We start from the raw sequence: 20,486 nt of genomic DNA on the forward strand, positions 1-20,486 counted from the left end.
AGTGCGAGTGATTATAAGGGCGTTGCTGCGGTTGCTTCGGCTAACCGGACTGAACGAAAAGTTATGACTGGTCTCACGCAATGCTTTTAGACAGTAACTTTGTAGTGTTGTTACCCATTCTCTTTATCTCTTTCATTCTTTCGTACCCCCTTTCGCCTTCCCCAGTACAGGGTAGCCAACCGGAGTTCTTCCTGGTTAACCTCCCTGTCTTTACCTTTCTCTCTCGTTCTCTCTCTCTCTCTCAACGAATTGCAGGAAACTTGCAATGAAGTTGTAGCGCACTCGCCCCACGGAGGAGCGAAAAGAAGACACCTACACTCCTCGAAGTTTGGGACAAAACTAGTTTATTTTCCAAGATAAAACAAGCTTCGAAAGCGACAACACAAAGGGGCGTGGCTGCGTATCTCCCGCGGCACACCGGTGATAACGTAAGGCATGTCGGCTGCTTATGCGCCGTGCGCCTCTGCATAAGAATTGGTATGCGCACACAAATAAAAATTATCGCGATGTTTATCGCGATAATTTTATCGCAATATCGCGCAAATTATCGTTTCGTCCAACGTAACCACATGTCTTGTTGGATAAAGAATGAAGAGATAAATAAGTGAAAACGTAACAAAGAGCAAAAAATAAAGAATAAGACATTTTTTTGTGGTTGTACGCGCAAAACCACTACATCAGTACGTGACATGCCGTTGCGTGCGGGGGAAGCGGGAAGGGGAGGGGAGTGGGGCTTCTCGTTAATTTTGACAACGGGTGGTTTGGCACACGGGTGGTTTTGCATTTCACCTTGTTGAAAATGGAGCCGCCGTGAGCGAAAACTGAACTCGCGTCCACGTGCATGTTGCCGAACAGCATATTCGCTAAGGTGCTACGGTGGGTTACTAAATACATAGATAATAAACAAAGTGTTTGAATTTTGCGACATCAATCAAATAACTTGAGGTAATCATGCATAGATGTCTCAGCGGCGGATATAACTTTCTTAGCTCCATTGAAAGAATGTGCTACAAAGATTCAGGGCTGACTTAAAAAGAAGGCACCAATATTTTGACAGTTTAATATACTATCTACGAAAGAGCATCAGACACAAAATTCATTTTCTAAGTGTTTGTTTATATGACTGCTGTAAAAGAAACCGCACCTTTTGTTTTAGCCAACACGTCATTCGAACAACGACAACCAATGTGGGATGTGTGTGCAGGAATTTAGCCAAAGAAATATCTGTAAGTAGAAAAAAATTCATACAAATGACATAATATAGCTTATCGTTTTGCAATATCTTATCGCATTGTCATGTGGTCGTGATGTTGATGAAGGGAGCAGTCAATGTTTTCAAAACTAAACATTTTTTTGGCAATCTTTTGGCCGCGAAATGAAAAGACAAGGGGCTAACAATTCACGCCGTACACTGCTAGGGGCGAGCAGAGTGTCGGCCGTCGGTAATCTGATCATCAGTGCAATGCGTCGGCTTTTATAGATGTCTTATCGAAGTTTTCAGCATTATCGCTGATGGCCGGGTTAGTTCCTGTATTAACTACACTGCTCGCGTGCGGCGCACAGTCTTATCTGATAATAATATCTGGGTTTAACGTCCCAAAACCACGATATGATTATGAGGGGCGCCATAGTGGAGGGCTCCCAAAATTTTGACCACGGGGGCTCTTCAACGTGCACCTAAATCTAAGTACACGGGCCTCCAACATTTTCGCCTCCATCGAAAATGCAGCCGCCGCGGCCGGGATTCGGGTCAGCAGTCGAACGCCATAACCACTTCACCACCATGGCGGGGCCAGTGTTATCTAAACATCCTAAGATAATCTGGAAGGTACCCAGACATTTAGGCGCGGTTTGCGCAATGCAGTGGTTATACCTGTAACGGACCGGTTACATAAAAATATAAAAGAAGTGACTGAAAAAGGTATTGAGGCGAGCTGGTTGGTACGGACCTATTATAACACACACAGCTTAATGAACACAAACACGTGGGGTAACAACAAGGACGGGCGCTGTGGCATAGTCCCCGCCTAGAAAAGCATCGTGCCGATGCTTATGACAGTACACCAAAGGGAAAAATGTGCATACACAATGAAAGAACAATTACAACACAAAGAGTAAAATACTAAGGTTCGCTAACGCGTATAAAATGGTTTAAGGCGCACGACATGCACGACTTCAGGTCGTGTGCGGCGCCGCTGAGAGTTCGTAATACCTTGTAGGGGCCCGAACTAACGTCGAAGGAGTTTTTTTGCTGAGTCCACGTCGGCGTATCGGCGTCCTGACCCATAAAAGGTAGCCTGATTGGTATTCCACATTGCGTCGTCCAATATTATGGTGATGGCTGTCGACCCTCTGCTGGCTCTTCATACGCAGGCGGGCGAGCTGTCAAGCTTCAGCACGCTGCTAGTAGGTAGCAACGTCGGGAGTTTCTGCATCAGTGAAGTTAAGCAGCGCAGCGCCGAGCGTCGTTGCCGGATTCCTCCTGTATACCAACTTGTATGACGGCATCTGCGTCGTTTTTTGTACTGCCGTGTTGTATGAGGTCACGTACGGAAGGACGGCATTCCACGTCTTCGACGTCGACGTACATGGCGAGCGTGTCGGCCATGGTCTTATTTAGACGCTCGGTGCCCATTGGTCTAAGGGCGGCAGGCTGTGGTTCGGCAGTGGCTTGTTTGGTTGTATCCTAAGATCGCCTAAGTAAGGTTAGCAGTTAAAGCCGTACCTCAGTCGGTGATTAGGACTTCTGGGGCACTACAACACAGGACGATGTTCTGAACGAAGAACTTGGCTACCTTGGCGGCGCTGCCTTTGGGCAGGGTCCCTGTTTCGGCGTAGCGGGTGAGATAGTCGGTAGCTGCGACGATTCACTTGTTTCCAACATTCCACTTGTTTCCGACGTTTCCGAGGGTTTCATTCATACGCTCATTGAGGCCATCCATCTGCGGGTGACAGGCAGTTGTGCCTTGTTGAGCCGTCTAGCTGTACTTCAAAATCGCTTGCTTTAGGTCTGCCGTAAACATCGTACCACTGTTGGTGATAAGGACTTCTGGGGCGCATTAACGCAGTATAATTTTCTCGGCGAAAAACGTCGCTACCTCGGCGGCACTACCTTTAGGCAGCGCCCAAGTTTCGGCGTAGCGAATGCGGTAATCCGTGGCTACGACGATCCATTTGTTGCCGGGCGTTAACATCAGAAATGGCAAGGCCATCCCGATCAGCTGAAAGGGTCGCCGAGGTGGGTAGACTGGCTAATTAGCGACGCAAGCCCTGCCTGCAGCGAGCAATTTTTATGATGTCAATCGATTGCTTTCACCCTTGGCAGGAAATCGTTTTTCTTTTGAAAACGTACACAACTACCTATTATCTCTTTGGCTTTAGTGGGTCGATGAGCGCGCTGAGATGCTAGGTGTTTATGTTGGGCCGACCAAAAACCGAAAACCAGGGAGTGATGATTCCGCCTGTGTCTAGTATTATTACGCTTGTCCTTGCTAATCGTGCTGTGGCTTACAACCACCGCGGCGGTTTCCATCTAAGCGCTAAAAACGCATAATCTTATTGAGCACAATCACGTTGTTCACCTAGCGATGTGGGCGCACAGAATGGTACAGAAGCTTTATATTAGCCCTGAAAAAATGTTTATAATGCGCAAAGAAATGGATTCTCGAAAGCTGCTACGACTGCCCAAAAGAACGGCGCGGAGCCATGTTCAGTTCCGTTCGGAACGAGGCACTGTCCGGCTATTCAGAAAACGTTTAGCTATTGTTTTACTGCGCAGTACACTCTTTAGTGCATACATGTCATTTTCACTTTGCGAGTTTTCAGACCTTCAACGACAGGCAGGTGATTCGAGAGAAGCTGTTGAAAAGAACCGCTACAACTGCTGATAGGTGCATGCAAGGTTTAATTGCTTTAGTGTAATTGTAGTGACAGTCGTTTCGTAGTTTCTCAATATACCGTGATTAGTTCCGTGTTCACGCTTACGTATTGCCATTTCCTTACTTTTGCCGCTACACGTATTCACAATGCTGCTTGGGGGTCTCAAGCATGCAACGCCTGCCTATAGCGTTACTGCGATAACAGTTAAATCAGTTGCTAGGGTGATTGATTTGTCCACCAAAGCTAATGTGTCACTCTCCATGACGCAAGCTGTCGTCGCAACGGCAGCTTACATAATCTCTGTTCTTTACCGATAACCGCAAGTGGTGAGCGCTACGCACTTCGCATTGTCGGAAGGAGCGCCTTATCATCAATTATGTGGTTGGGAGAATTCTTATATGCTTGTTTTTTATTAAATCGATTACTGAGCTCTATTCGTATGCGTGATACCGAGGATTGTATGCTGTTCTAACGTTTCTTCACTTCAATCGCTAGTGCTTTTTGTCCCATGAGGACGACGTCGTCAAAGATTGCGACCAAGTAGAGATTAACAGCTACGCTACAAGTATATATATATATATATATATATATATATATATATATATATATATATAACAGAAGCACCGTATCATGCTATCGGTACCAGAAAACGCAGTTTACGGAATTTTAACGCGATAGCGTTAGAGAGCACGTGTCGCAGAAATTGCGCTGTCGGTGGTCGCAACCGACGCTTGTGAGCGAAAAATCGCCTGTGAGCGAAAAATTGAAAAAGAAGCAAATAAAATACACATAAAAATCCTCGGTCCCATTGAGGATCGAACCTGGGCCGTTCGCGTGGCAAGTAGGTGTCCTACCACAAAGCCACGAAGTTAGTTGCAGCTGCTTCGGAAAAAAACACTACATAAATGCCATGTAGTGGAAGGAGTCTCCTTAACGCATTTTGTTCGGCAGGTGTCACGACGACAACGAGCCCATTCGGCGATTTCTAGGCGCATTGGCGAGGCCATCAAACTACGTCGAAAAAGGCGGGATAGTACAGCCATCGCCGCTAAAAATACACACGAACTTTCAAACATGTCTAAAAATGGACAATTATGTTCATCTAGCAGAAAACATATCAAGCCAACGCCGGCTTTCTAGAGGAAGCGTTGATCAAGCAAACAGCAAACGCTAGTTAATGTGCTGCCATCTGTGAGGCAATATGACAAATATGTCTCGACTCTTCATGGCCTCCGAGATGGCGGGCACGCGGCGTATATCTCGGAGGCCATGCGACTCTTGCACAGGGAAGTGCTTTAGATCAAAAGCCTGTACCATTCGCGCGCGCGCGCGTGTGTGTGTCTGTGTTCGTGTGTGTGTAACAATACACATGAATAAGTATGCACTTAGTGGTTGAAGTGCGCACTAGGGGCCGGATTTCGCCATCGCGTTCAACTCTTAAAGGCGAAGCTTAAGGGTCCCCCAATTTTTCGTTAACGTTCGTGGGCGAATGCTACGCATATATTAAGAAACAGAAACCTAATGCTAATTTCTGTTTCAGACGCGCCAGGATTTCAAAGCACCCTCAAATCAAACGTACGCGGATCATTTCTCTTGTTTCGCATGAATGAGACGTTGTGGTGCGAAGTATAGTGCTCTCTGTCTCTTTCTGCAAGGTAAAAAGAGTAAATTTTTGCTAAGACAAATTGCGTTAGACTCTCTTTTGTATAAAGCCCCAGCAAATGAAGTAAAACAGCTATGTTTGGACAGCAAAGAACACTAACATCAATATCTTCATACTTACACACATATAGGATACAGGCAAAACATGTACTCACCAATTCTAAGCTACTACTACACGTCTATTTGTCGTCATCATCAGCTAAACCACACAAAATTTGACAGCTTTCCTTATCACTGAAGGCGTTGCAGTTGTCACTCTTTCCTGATACGTGAACGCATGAATTTTCGTCCTTGTTATAGTAGAAAAAGCCATGTCCGTTACGTTCTGTGTTATTTGGTGAGCATTGAGTGCATACTGTAAAAAAATGCGAAATTTAGTGTCAGGGGAAGTTACTCGGAGTTATCTAGGGTACTCCCATATTTATTACTGAATAGGACGAAATTACACAAATTGCACAGCTTGCAGTAGTAGTGCAAGGCTGGAGCCAATTGCGGAGCTAGTGTTTGAGCTAGCTAAGTTCCGCTATAAATGCAAAGCGTTTGCTAGAGTTGCTAAGTTTTAAGTGCGGATCACTTTAGGTGCCCGGCGCCTGACTTGTCGTTCATTCACGCATCTCATGTGGCGTGATCGCGCTCACAGTAAAGCACTCAATACAGGCCATAACAAGGCTAGCAATGCTCAAAGCCGGATTAAAACGAACCAACAAGGTCTGAAATATTGTTCACAGAAATAACCAGAAGTAATACCAATAATGAACTAAAAAAAGTTACAAAAAATTCGGAAACGTGCGGCTGACTCCGGGGCCACATAGAGGGCGCCATCGCCTCGCCAAGCGAGCGAATGCCCCTCTCCCTGCGCTGCGTCACTACATCTGATGGGCGACACAACCTGACGATACTCGCTACAGACGACGCGTATATCAACTGGCGTTGCAATCAGGAAGTCTATAAAGCGCAGCAAAACGTAGCGCACATGTCGCACACCTAGTTTGCGAATCTCCCCAACAAGATTCTACTCGTGCCGGGGAAACCCTACATGTTTACCTCAAACATGGGCGTCATCGACGCTTTGGTAATTGGAGCAGTGGGAACTCTACGAACGGGAATCGCTGGGTGTACGTGCCACGCACTTCCTCAGGGTTCACGTTAGTGAAGCTGCCATACGTTTTTTTGTTAGTATTACTAGGTATGGCTGGCCGTGGCTATTCTTGACCGGTTTCGGTTGGTTCCACAGAAAACGCATGGCTGGAACATGCCAAGTGACTAGTTACATGATGTTATGTGATTTCAGTCACGTGGGTGGTTATATGATGTTACGTGATTTTAGTCTCGTGGCTAGTTGTTGCGGGATGTTACGTGATTGCTGGTCACTGACGAGTTACGCGATTTTATTCTAGTGAGTATTGTTACGTGCGTTGCACAATTTTTGGCGGGCAGAGGTCACGTCAATACTGTTACGTAAGGTTACGTGATTTTAGTCACATCACTAGTTACGTAATTTATGACGGTCACATGTCACGTAAATATATGTTGCGTGATACTGTGATCTTAGTCACCGGGACTTCCTGTTACGTGTTTGGCGGGACCATGTCACGTGACTAGTGTAGGTGATGTTACGGGATCTTTAGTGTCGTGACTAGCTGTTACGTCTGTTATGTTGTTTCAGTCACGAGATTAGCGACGTGATTTCAGTCACGTGACTACATGTTCAAGGTGTTAGGAGATATTAGTCACGTGATTACCTGTTACATGGTTTTGGTGGGAACATGTCATGTTACTAGCTGTTACGGGATGTAACGTGCCTTCGGTCAGGTGTCTAGTTACGTCGCTTATGCGGGAACGTGCGACGTCACTAGCTGGGAAGAGATGTGTGACTTTAGTTACGTGGCGGTGTGTGATATTTTTCGCACGAACAGTTGTTACATAATGTTACATTGATCTAGTCAGGTGGCTATTCACGTGATGTTAGGTGATTTTAGTCACGTGACAAGATGTTGCGTGATGTTACGCGATTTTGAAATTGAAGAGGGCGAAGGGAGGGTGTACCGGTTCATGATGATGATAATTCATGTTTGCACTGCCCGGTGCAACGAAAAACTTAGAGTTCCGCTCTCATTAAGCCCCATGTCGATATTTTATTTGTAAACCTTCCTGTCGTGTTGTGATCACTGCACGAATATTATAATGTCGCACGAACTAAGCACGAGACGGAAAGTTACGGATGTTTAATTGCAATGTGATGCGGTAAGCAGATATTGAAAAGAACATCGAGGAATTGAAGATAAGTGTTGAAAAAGCAACGCATTTCAACATCCATTTGCATAGAGGCAATTAAACAACCCAAATGGTCGCTGAAATGTGCGTAAGGTAAGTACGTATTACCTTTATGACATCTACCTGTATGCGGATAAAAATCGTTGAATAGGCAATACCCCTGAAGACAGGCACGTTTGTCTGCGTCAATGCAGAAACATGCAGCAGCAGTGCACTTGCCGCAACGCTGGCTCCAGCAACATTCCCGGTTGAATAATTTTTCTTCACTTCAAGCAGCCATCACACATTTTTCTAGTTTGGATTATTACCAGTGAGTTGTGACAAAAATTGATGAGTGATGATATGGCACATATATTTGTCACAGTATCACTGCTGCTTGCATGATTGATGCAAGGCTGAAGACGAAGACGAAGGGAACACAGGGTGCACAGGACCAGCGCTGTGTTCTTTTCTTCTTTAGCGCCGTGTCAATCACGCAAGCATTCCAACTAGGCCAACTTGCCTTTCTTTTCACTGCTGGTCCAGGACTGCGAAAAAGAATACATATATTGTTGAATGGACGGGGCGCAGAAAGGAGCGCCAGTGAAAGATGACGAGGATGGCTGTTCTGTGCGCTTTATATATATATATATATATATATATATATATATATATATATATATATATATATATATATATATATATATATATATATATATATATATATATATATATATATATATTATGATGAAAGCCGGACCCGCGGCCGAAGCGTCAATAAATCGCTTCGTACGCGCGTCTGTTTCACTGCTATATATATATATATATATATATATATATATATATATATATATATATATATATATAAAACGAGTTGCGCGGTAAACTCTAACTTGCTAAGACTTCTGTATAGGACCTAATCTAGCTCCATCCGCTTCTTTTCATCGAGTGCCTGCTGATGGGATCAGCAGAAGCGTAGTGAATAGTAATTCCATTCGGCCTTCTACCCATATATGAGTGATTCAACGAACTTGATGCGAAACCGTTTTTTTTTTGCGAACTGGCAGTTGATTTCTGTTTCCAGACAAGAAAAAACAAGAAAAATACCGACCGCCGTAAGGGTCTTCGAGTAGTTGTGTGAGAAATGCGTACTTCTGATGTTGCGCAGTCGGCTCCCATTTCACGCGTCGTCTGCGGCCGGCGTGATGAGACGATAAAGAGTTAGTGCGGGGGGAGGGGACGTGATCCAGATATGAGGGGATTTGCAGTGGATATGATACTCGCTTCGAATACTTAGAAAATCATCGTATCCGTAGTAAATCCACTTACGAGAGGTGACTTTTTCGATAGTATATTGTAGTATATTGTAAAACTGGGAAACAGTACGTTGCATGACTAGTAAGTTTTTTACTGCTGAGTGGACATTCTGGAAACGAAAATTGATTCGCGTCCGTTTACAGTACAATTGTAGATAGGTAGTTTTCGAGTAACGGTAACGTTGTGCAGACAGCTATTTGACGACCCTGGAAAGGCCGTTCGGCCAAGAAATAATGCTGCCTTAAGAAACAGTACCACAATGATAAGGACGTCCTCTTAGTAATCTACGACATATTGTACTATAAGTTCTTCTTCGCTCATGTGCAAGGAACTCATCATCTTGCCTGATTATCCTGACACTCCAGCAAGGTATATATTTCTTGCCCCATCAAACACAGATGGGAGGTTAAACACGCAGCAATAAATTGAAAACTGTGCATTGGGATAGTTTTCATTGTCGCACAGTTTTACCTTTTCGATAACCTCCTCGGACAACTTTTGTTAGCCCACTGAGAATGGCCAGCAAAGCAAGTCCTCTAAGGTAAAGCTTTATCACACCTAATGAACCACTAAAGTTCGTAATCATCTAGAATGGCAAAGAGAGATCTATAGATAGAGAACAGCAGAAAAACCAACCATAATGTATGAAATCCAGTAGGGGTTCACGAATATTGCATTTTTCTTGTGCGAATCTAATACGAATAAGGCAAAAAAGTTCCTTCTATTAATGAACCGAATATTGAATATGTGTGCGTCGGTAAAAAGTTGCCATGAGAAAGAAAGAATAATTTTTCTTACTTTTCCAAATCAAATATTGTAACTGCGTTTGTCTGTGCTGCAGCACATTGGAGATAGTTCTGGTAATGCACTCATTACAAATTGCCATGTAGCAAAAACAGCGGGCCTGCGCGGAACACGATGCCGAGTCGCAGCGTAAGCTGGTGAAACGGCCTCTATAAAGCCTATGGTAAACTTTCTTGGAGGTATTACTGCAAGTACAGTTGTGCGGTACCCATCACGCCATAATCATGGTTATTTGACGAAGTAGGGAAGTATCCACTGTGTCATAATTGAAGATTTTGCGATGTAGCGCGGTAAGCACGACGCGTTCATCCGGCAAAATGCGCACTTCGTAGCTACACAATGTGTTGATGCCTTTGCCTTTGATAATTAAGTCATAGCTGAACCCTTGTAATGAGTGGAAAGCTTTAAATTACACACTCGTTAAGCAGTTCACATTGTGTCACGCCCGGTGTTCTTTCACTAGTCTCACACGCAATATTACATCTCTTAACGTGATTCCACGCCCGCCTTCACGCCTGTTTGGGGTCTTTCTGCGATGGAGTTCCAAGCACCGGCATGGCTCCTTGGTAGAATAGACGACTTCCACGCAGAGTGCCTGTGTTGAAGTCCCCCTCGAGCCATGGTTTTTAAAGACGATAGTCTTTCTTGGGGAACTTAAACGCAGAAATTTTGGTCTGTCTTTCTCTGTGTCTTTCTGTTTGTCGGCACGTCACTCGATTCAGGCACCCGACCAAAGTTGAACCACTTGCCCTAGGGCCAGCCATCTTGAACGGCTGACTAGGTTCATACTTGTGTATATTGTTGATCAAAAAGCAAACATTACGATTATCTGAGGCGCAACATAACTAGGGAAGTATTAGGTGGTGTGTTCCTTTAATAGAAAATACATAGATACGTAGTTCTAGAGACCCTAGTTTCTTAAGCTGCGCTGAAAATGCGACTGCGCTGAAACTTGCCTTCCTCCGTGCCCTATGCACGAGCTCATTGTTGTGTGTCGGTTTCCGTTAAGTATTGCACTGTTCGAATTCCATGGGGCGCCGCTCTGGCATTCCTGTTTTACCCAGGCGGCGTGTAAATAAAAGAGTGTGTGGAGAGTACTCGTTGAGTGCGGACGTTTCTTCTGTTTCGGCGCTTCGCGCCAAACCGCGTGTTCGGGCTGGCTGGCGTCCCAGCCGGTCGCGTTAGTCACCGCCGGTCTTCGCCTGCTGCTGCGCCGGGACTACCAGCCCGCAACACAGCACACATGTTTCCCGACGTATTGCCAGATGGCGTCCATATCTCACGCAGCGCCTCTTCTATCGTCTTTAGACGACATTTGCAGCGAAGCACGCAGATACGCGGCCAATTGTTTTATTGTTCGCAATAACTGCAATGGACACCGCTGGCGGTGGCGGACAACTACGCCACCAAAACCAGCTATTGGTTTGAAAGAATACCAGCTTATGCTAAGCGCCTAATCTTACGCTGTAAAATAAATTGCTTGATATGCTTACAAGGCAAGCACTATCTTTGTGCTGTAACACATTTGAAAATGGGAAAGACACTCTCACTTGAAAATGAGTCGACAAGATGGAATGTACTGCTCGCACATAGCCTTTCCTTTTCCAAGCTGTTAATCATTATTTGGGTGACAGGCGTGACGCTTATTTATTGTCTCTATTTATAGAACGGGAAAGTAGAACATATGCAGTATTTATAGCTGCACTATAGAGCTAGGTAAACAACCGCTTTTGTCGAATCGGGGTGCAACAGATACCACGAGTTTCACACGGAATCAGTGTGAAATTTCATTGCGTGTTTGTAATTCAACATTGTGAGGTACTCTGTAGACAAGAGTATAGTAGGATGATCACGTATTATTGTAGAACACGAAATTTTCGAAAAACACTTCAACAACCGCATTTCAAAAGCCTGCATATTGGAAAAGTAAAAATTATTGGCCAATAGAGCCCCGCCTCATATCATCTGCCTCCACCTAACTGCGGAATACTACCAGGAAAATAAACACAGACGCAATAGATGCTGCGAACGCCGCGCTTGGATTCGTAGTTTCTTGCGTGTAGCGCTGTTCAGCACGCTAACATTAATACTCACCCACTTGCCAAGTTCTCGCTCCTAATCTAATTAAACATTTCCGTTTTAATCTCCTGCCGAGGATTAATTTTTCTATCAGGGGGAATATTTCTTAATGCAGAAGTTTAAGCGTTTTTACACATCTGTACTCAATGCCAGGCAATGAGAGTTGGCCCTTTCACAGATTAAGGCGCGCTCTGTTGCCGTCGGAGAATCGCAACAAAGCAATGCAAGAAGATGAAATTTCTGAAGACGTTATGCCCGCCTGTGTAAACAAACGAAGTTCGGCTTAAGCACAAAGGAGTCTCTAAGTTTTAGTCATGTAACAAAATTTCAAAATATATTCGTCAAGTTGCTATATTGTATAGGGTGATTCTTTGAGATCTGACATGTTTCATTTGGCTATTGTTTTGTTAAAAAGTATGCAACTTTAATTCACTTTTCGACAAAAGATTCGTGGAAGATGAATGTTTAATGGCTCCTTTCGTGTTTTGATATGCAACATCTAAAAAAGTAGATAAGGAAGAACCAAAAAAAGAAATGCTCTGCAAGGGGCGATCGCTTGTGCTTATAAGAGGTGAATAAAAATGTTGATTGCTATGCAGTATACCAAACAAGACTAGTGAACGCCTATAAAGGTTATAAAGGTGCATAATCAGTTTCCCTACAGCTGGTGTTGAAATGACCACCCAACACGTCAAATTGTTGTGGCTTCAACAGTATGCAGTACCTCTTGTGTGGGAGCCCGTGGAATGTCGCGGTTTTCGTTATTTATGTATTCTTTATTCTCCAAGCAGATAAAAAAAGGCGCGACAGGCAATCCAATTTTCATCCTTTCTGAATCATTTGCCCAAAACCGCATTAAAATCAAATCATTAGTATCAAAGCTATAGCCCAGTGAAATAGGTCAGTTCTAAAAGACTCGCCCTATATATTACAAGTAAGCATAACTACACGTAGTCGTACTTTCTATCCGTAAACTAAAGAGTTGTGCGCCTAATTACAACTTACCATCAAGGTACACGCACGGATAGTCTCCTCCTCTAGAACATGCTGCAAAAAATAAAGAATAAAAAAATATTGCAACTCCACACCAGTGGTTCCAAGCGTGATGTGCCGAGCTGGTTGGCATTTTTGTTGCTGTTTCTCTATCTTTCTTTTTCTCTCGACTATTTTACGTATGTCCTTTTTGTGTCTGTTCATTTCTATTTCTCTCTCTTTCTGTTTTTCCCTTTCTCTATTTCTCTCTTTCTCCTTGTTTCTATGCTATGCTTTACTCCCCCTCCTCCTTTCACTACATTTTACCCTCGCATATCTCCTCTTCACCCTCTCTTTCCAGTCCCCTTGCTATACTATGCTATACAAAGCTGTGTTTTGCTCGCTAGCGTGTCTGGATAGCCAAGGCGCTGCGATGCTCGTCTTTGGTTCGTCGGTATGCGCGTTCAATTCGCGCCACGTCAAGAAATTTTTTTCACCATGAATTTTTTTGTGAACGATCCCGTCGCGGCTAGTGGAAACCGCGAAGAGCTGCGACCAGAACCAAATGCTCTAGACCGTCCATCTGGTCCTCGGTGCACTCAAAAGGCGGGCACTCAGCGAGCCGGCAACGGCGAGCGGAGACCCGCGCCCAGTAACGGCAACCCCGAATACGACTTAGGCCCTCGTCGGGGCGCGCGAGCACCCAACTGCAGGCACAAATAAAGTTTGTACCAATCCAATCTATTTCTCATTCTGTCTAACTCTTTGTTTTTCTGTCTCTCTCTGCACTCGTTCTCTCGGGCATCCGAGTCATTGCTTCCCACGCCGTACAAATCGGTGCAGCAGAAGAGCGCACTCCGGCCGCTCATGTTCAGGTGGCGAAGCAGAAGACGAAGAAGAGGACGAAGAGAGCGCGAGTGAGCCGAGTTATTGCGTTGTACACGCTAGAAAGGTGGACGTCATTCATGATTATAATAGTTTACGCCAACACGTAACGGCGTAACGAAATGCATGACACTCCGCTGTAAAAATGTGTGCTTGTGTAGTCGTTAATGATTCTAAGATTGCGAATGCGTTTTGATATATGACTGTAACTTTCTTTGCTTTCTTTCTGCTACTATATCATTTTGCTGATCCTCACTGCTTCTTTTGCGATCCAGCAAATGTTACGATGTGATCACTTCGCGCAAGAGGCGCTTCCATGCACTAATAGCCTTTGAAGTGTTATCCTTTTACCTAATCTCATAGCCTCTGCTATATGAGCACCTATTATTGCGCTTTAATGTGCGATAATCCCCACGCAAATTTCGATGTATTCCACCCGTATACCGAATTCTGACGACCCACGATAGTTGTGTTTGGAACGTTACTTCCAGTGCTGGATGCAAGTTCGGTGCTGGAGCAAGTTGGCACAGCATCGTTCATGGGTACATTTTCCTAGAGGGTGCATTCGCACAGGCCATTCATCTGAGTGGCTACAGCTTATTTCTCTATTAGTAATTCCCTCACTAGAACTGGTGTTGGCCTCCTTGGTTTACTATTTTGCTTTTACCTCCGAAATTGTACCTGCAACTGCACTATGGCTATCTGTCTCCAACAGCTTCGAAGCAGCTGTCCCGTCTACTTCTATTCGCCTTGCGCCTATTCGTTGCGCCTGTCCCTTCTAATACTACTCGCCTTTAATGAAAACACCGTGAAGGGCACACATTGTCAAGTACGAATCCATGCCAACGCGCTCAAGCTTCTATTCTAAAGCTCCGATGCACTCTATAGCAGCGATGGTCCTAGTCGTAATGATACGAATGGCCACTTGAAACTGAACGTGGTAGCCCTTAACACCCGAGCTCTCTTAAAAGATGGCTGGATAGTGGAAGTACTCGTAACCTTACCACGCGTTCACTGACGTATCATTAACCTCATACTCGGGGACAACTTTGGCGTGCGTCTCGTAACGCCGTGGAAAGAGATGGCTGGCGTTGCATTTCTACGCAAACGCTGCTCAGCGTCTAAGGTACGGGTAAAAGGCGCGAGGTTTTCACGCACGCAAAAACGCAAAGTGACAACGTATAAAGTAAACGAAATACAAATATCTCGCTTGCGTGCGCTGCGTTCCGTCTCAAAAAGCTTCATGTAGATAATGAAGGAGTACTTTATATATCTCGTGCAGAAAATACGGACGCAATTGTGGGACTACATTCATTAGCGGTAGGATAAGTGCACTGTGGCTCTGTAGCTTTCCCTTCATTGCCACAGAAAGTTGTCCCCGAGTATAGTGACACTAGAAAAAATGGGAATAGATATAGTGTGTTGAATAGTGGCCGCGTCTTCCCTCACATTAGGGCTCTCTGTTCGCGCCTTCCCCCACATAGATCATGGCGTGGGCTTTTAAAGCTCATAGATAGTACGTGTAACTTTGATTAACTTCACAACACCGATGAAAGGATGGGATGCGTCGCGCGATAACTGAATAGCAGATACTAATCTGAAGCAGTACAGGCGTAAGCTTAAACGTCCCACCGTGTTGACAGTGAAGTAGGGTGTTGAATTTTCAAAGCAAGATGTATGAACCCAGTGCAGCGTAATTATGGGCGTCCTAAATGTGTAAAGGGGAAGAAAGTAGGCACTAGAAGAAGCAATTGACAACTATTGCATCGATTACAGGATTAGCAGATGACCAATTTCAGTTGAACTCGCCTAAAAGCAATGTATTCCGCATGATGAACACCTCCAGAAAGCACATAATTAGGAGAAGGAGAGGCAAAAGGTGACTTCAGGTTCGGACATGTCGCCGGCTCTATCGACAGACAGTCTGTCGACGGCAAGACCCGGCTAGCAAACAGGCCTCTAGACATTGTCTTTTACTACGCTACCACCTTCATTCGCTGCCACAACCACAACAATCACCTCACGCTCGCCGCTCTCAACGTACTGTGCACGCGCACGTGCACGACCTCGAAAATGACGCTCTGCTCACAGAAAATGTCGTGTTAGCACATTCTGAAACCTGGAGCGATGAGCCCACTGTGTGGTTCGCAGCAAGCGGCTTCATTTGAGGCGCGGAGGCGTGGGCACATATAGGAACACGGCGATGCGCAACTTCCATGCAGGCCACATCCCACTTCGCCGGCCGTCAGAGAGAACACACACAGACAAGCGGCGGAATCGGCGAGGTCTGCGTTGCGCACATCCAATTACGATATCAAAGACGTTCCGCTCGCCGCCATCTACCTGGAACTCTCAAGAACCCGTTCCACACATGCAGACGAATTCGTGAAACGTGCGTACGTTCTCCATCACAACGGACAAGTATGAGCACCATATATTCGCTTACCGCGTCTGCTGTAAACAACTGGTTATGTAATACATGTGCGGCTTTTCAACATGTATGTGTGCGTATACTATTTGCACATATATTTAGCGTCATTTCGTAACGTTTTACTCAATGTAACAAAATTACGCCGCATTCACCTTCCCGCCGCATGCTTCGTACGACATCGATTCCCACGGTACGTGGGATCTACCAAATTTTTAAACATGTGATTCTAAATGCATCACAACTCCCTGATAACATCTCAACGTATCTCAGTACCACCAGCTATAAGCAGCGCGATTTTTAGTACATGGTTAAGCTCCGCATAATGCGAAATATCTCACCACGTAATCACATTTCTGTCTCGTTTTGGATTGAAAAATACCGGACCGTATAGGCATTCTTGTTTAGCTCAGGTAAAATACCTTCCTTGCACATATGGCTTTTTAAGAGGGACGTGTTACTTAATCTACCACAAATAAATATGTTTACGTAACCTGGTTGAGATTTTTGTCAACGCTAGAAAATGACAATTCAGTCACGGTATGAAAATGGTGGCTTAGATAAATAACGGTGTTTCTTTGTCGTCAGCAGCAATTAAATAGTAAAATAGACAAGAAGAGCTTGTACACTCACTATAGACAGTCTCTACGTCGCCATTTACATGTAGCAATAGGGTGAACGTCAACGCCGCAACTGCACAGACAAATGCTTTGCGCATATTTCTCGATCTTACTAAGAAGTTATAAAACTGAGACTTGCGTATGTGCGGTGCTCATTAAATCTAAAGGAGTAGGAAGTGAGTTATAAGCATGGATTAGGTCACAGGTGTTTGAATAATAGGCATGTGTCTTGGTAATCAGCACTCGTTAAAGTTTGTTCCTGGAACCCCACAAATGACTTTTATGCGTGGCATGAGCTAATGCATTGACGTAATTTGATCGCTCGAACGAGTTGAAGTAGTTAAGGATTCTACAGTAACGACACTGTAAGAGACATATGTAAAAAGTTAAGTGTGAACGATGTAGTGCAGTATCGCTTGATTTTTAACGCCAAATCTCGAAATTTTGCACTATATGGGCACCTCCTTTGATTTCAATGTAAAAATTTGCGAGAAAAACCCCCTCAGCTGTCTCTACTGAGGTATCACAGTGGGTTAGTCACCTGATGGTCGATCTTGAATGTACGAGTCTAGTGGTAGTTTGCTGCAATGAACCCAGTTTTCGCGCGACTACATTCTGGAATATTTTGGCTTAACGTGGATTGATAAGTTGTATTTTGGTGACATTAAGAAGGTGAGCAAGACGTGTACTTCGTCACTGTAAAAGGATCTGATTGATAATTCACAAGTGCGCGGCCCTGCATCACACATTTACCGAACATTTTAGGCATGCTTATGTCACATTTTACTTTCTGAAGAAAAAAAAATATGCCGCCATCTGTTGGGCGAGCTGTATTGCAGAAAATCTAGCTTTAAAATTATGGATAGGGTATGGCCTTAACCCTTACCGGTACACAAGCTTATAGGTGCATTTTGTGTTCAACAGCACTCCGTCACCTCCGCTTTCTTCGTCAATGTCCCAGTACTCCTTCCTTTTTTTTACGCAGTAAGTTTGTTATTACGTCAGGTATTCTGCTCGACAAAAGCAAAACCTACAAACTACTTAGTATTTGGTATCCGGGCACGTGAGTCAATAAATAAAAAACAAATTGCTACAAAATATATTTACACATCCTTATACCTTCACGTGTCGAATATGAAGCGTGCTGTCAAGTTTCAACAATTAGGCATTTCTCAAGAGGACGACAAGAGTCCCTTTGAGGGTGGAATGAATTGTGAGAATTGACACAGGCTACACTCTGGCACTTCCTTCCAACATTACAACATATAGATAGCCACGGATATTAGCAGATGTTCGCGCCTGGTGCGTACGCAGGTCTGATATTTAGGGAAAGTGGGTGTTAAATATTAGGATGCGAGAGCCATTCTGCCTAGCTCCGGTAAAATAATAAAGTGCTTTCTCATTGAAGTGTGCTACCTACGAATTGGCAAGAGTTGGCTGAAGAAGGTTTATTGACGAGCGATGTACACTCGGGACTCGACCTGTTCTCACAGCTGGTTTGCAACCTGACTTCGTATTACCATCTCGTTTTTATCATCCGACATTGCTGGAGATCTACTCATTAGACCATCAACCATTCTGAGGTCAGCGAGAAAATGTTTGGGGATATAGAAAAATATGGCGAGACGTAGACTCTAGAAACTGTGTGCATGCTTCCCATAAGATCAATCTTATTGATCAAGAGTCCATAAGAATAGCTTTGTGGAATAAAGGCATGGAATGTACTGACACTGTTGAAACTTCGTCCGCAGTAATCTTTCAAAGCTCTTTATCGACATTAGCTTTTTCTGAAGGCACGTGCCGTGCAGGCTACATCAACTTCTTTGAATATCACACACAAAAGGTGATCTGTTTTGCCATTTATAGGGCGCAATAGAAACAAAGACAGGAAGTAACGACGCCAACACAGCACTATGTCCGCGTCATTCCTTTCAACTCGTGCTTTTTTTCGTGCCCTATAATAATATGGATTACCAGGGTGCCAAAGTATATGCTCTCTCCAGCGATACTTCTTTCTGACATTCCTTAAAATATTGAGGCAGTTGTTTCTATCGGACCTAAATCAAGTATTTTCTTTTTTGAAATATTCTGCTATTATTTCATTTTAAAAGCCACTAGCTGGCTAAGAGTTTCCGTACATAAGTAATTGCACACGCTCACTGTTTTTGGAATGCGTAAATAATGATCACCACAGAACAGGGCGTGTACATGCCAACAGTTTGTACTGAGAGGTCTACATCCTGGCAAGTCAAGGATAATGCCGCCAAGCCACAGTGACAAATATATTTTGCCGAGCAGGAGATAGTAATTTAGAGATCAGTTATAATGCGTCGAGGACCTAAGGACCCTGAAGAAGCTCGGCACTGACCGCTGGCGACTGCATTCTCATGAACTCGCATCTTTTTCTCTGCGGGCCGCCGGTATCCTCATCTTCATGGTAGGTGATGCTGCCACAGGTTATATTACAAGCGAATCAGGGAAAAACTCGACTTAAAATAACTTACACTAGTATTCGAAATACGCTAATATGAACACTTGTGACAACTTTTTGTCAGCGGGAACATAGATGGGGGAGCCTTCCCGAAACAGTAGCGTATAAGCTGCAGTAGCTAGTTATTGAACTCAGTAGCGTTGACCGACTCAGGCATGACTTATTGCGAGGCGTGATTGCACGCATCTATCGCTGCTCAAAGGAGTGCCATCAATAATTCCCGCTTGGTAGCCCTGTGGAAGTGGCATTGGGCTGATATTCAAGAAGTGGAAAGCAGAGTCTCCTTGATGGAGGCCGTATTTAAATGAAGGAAAGTAGGCAAAATTGTCAACAAATATGGGACGTTAAAGAAACTCGCACTAGGTATACATCGCAATACACATATTGTAATCTTGAGAAGTACTAGTGGTGCTTCGACTAGTTGTGCCAAGCCAGAGGGAAGAGCGGAGATGGGTAGCTTTGCCCCGCCACGGTGGTCTAGTGGTTATGGCGCTCGACTGCTGACCCAAAGGTCGCGGGATCGAATCCCGGCCGTGGCGGCTGCATTTTCGATGGAGGCGAAAATGTCTCAGGCCCGGGTTCTTAGATTTAGGTGCACGTTAAAGAGCCCCAGGTGGTCGAAATTTCCGGAGCCCTCCACTACGGCGTCTCTCATAATCATGTGGTGGTTTTGGGACGTGACACCCCAGATATTATTATGAGATGGGTAGCCTTCCTTGTATCTCAATTTTGTATCTGTTTCTTTATATTTTTAACACGAAAGTGTTTTATGCCGAGGCCCACCAAGACTTCAGTGACGTATTTCCGCCACGGAAATGACGTCGAAAAAATATACACAATCAGATGGCAAAGAAAAAAAGCTACCATCGACGGGCATCGAACCCACGACCGCTCGGTCCGCAACAACAGATGCCGGGCACGCTATCCACTGCGCCACGGTCACAGACTCTGGAGGCTTTAGGAACGCGCCTTTTATATCTACCACTCTCCCGGTCAGCTGGGTGGTGTTGACCTCTGGGAGTAGTAAGGTAAAGTAATTCGTCATTGCTGTGGCCTCCGCGATTAGCACCTGCAACGCGTTACGCGTCCGTCCCAT

General features: G+C 44.6%; 1 long non-coding RNA gene across 1 annotated transcript; it reads right to left on the reverse strand.

The window, feature by feature from the left end:
• Window positions 1-1,104: 1,104 nt before the first annotated feature.
• Window positions 1,105-17,027, reverse strand: LOC119402719 (uncharacterized). Its single transcript, XR_005185894.2, has 4 exons — window positions 16,913-17,027; window positions 13,000-13,041; window positions 5,697-5,896; window positions 1,105-1,224 (listed from the first exon to the last, which is right to left on the reverse strand). It is a non-coding gene; the product is annotated as an uncharacterized LOC119402719 (long non-coding RNA).
• Between the last annotated feature and the right edge of the window lie 3,459 nt (window positions 17,028-20,486).

Source organism: Rhipicephalus sanguineus, chromosome 8 (genome assembly GCF_013339695.2).
Source record: "Rhipicephalus sanguineus isolate Rsan-2018 chromosome 8, BIME_Rsan_1.4, whole genome shotgun sequence".
Taxonomy (NCBI): Eukaryota; Metazoa; Arthropoda; class Arachnida; order Ixodida; family Ixodidae; genus Rhipicephalus; species Rhipicephalus sanguineus.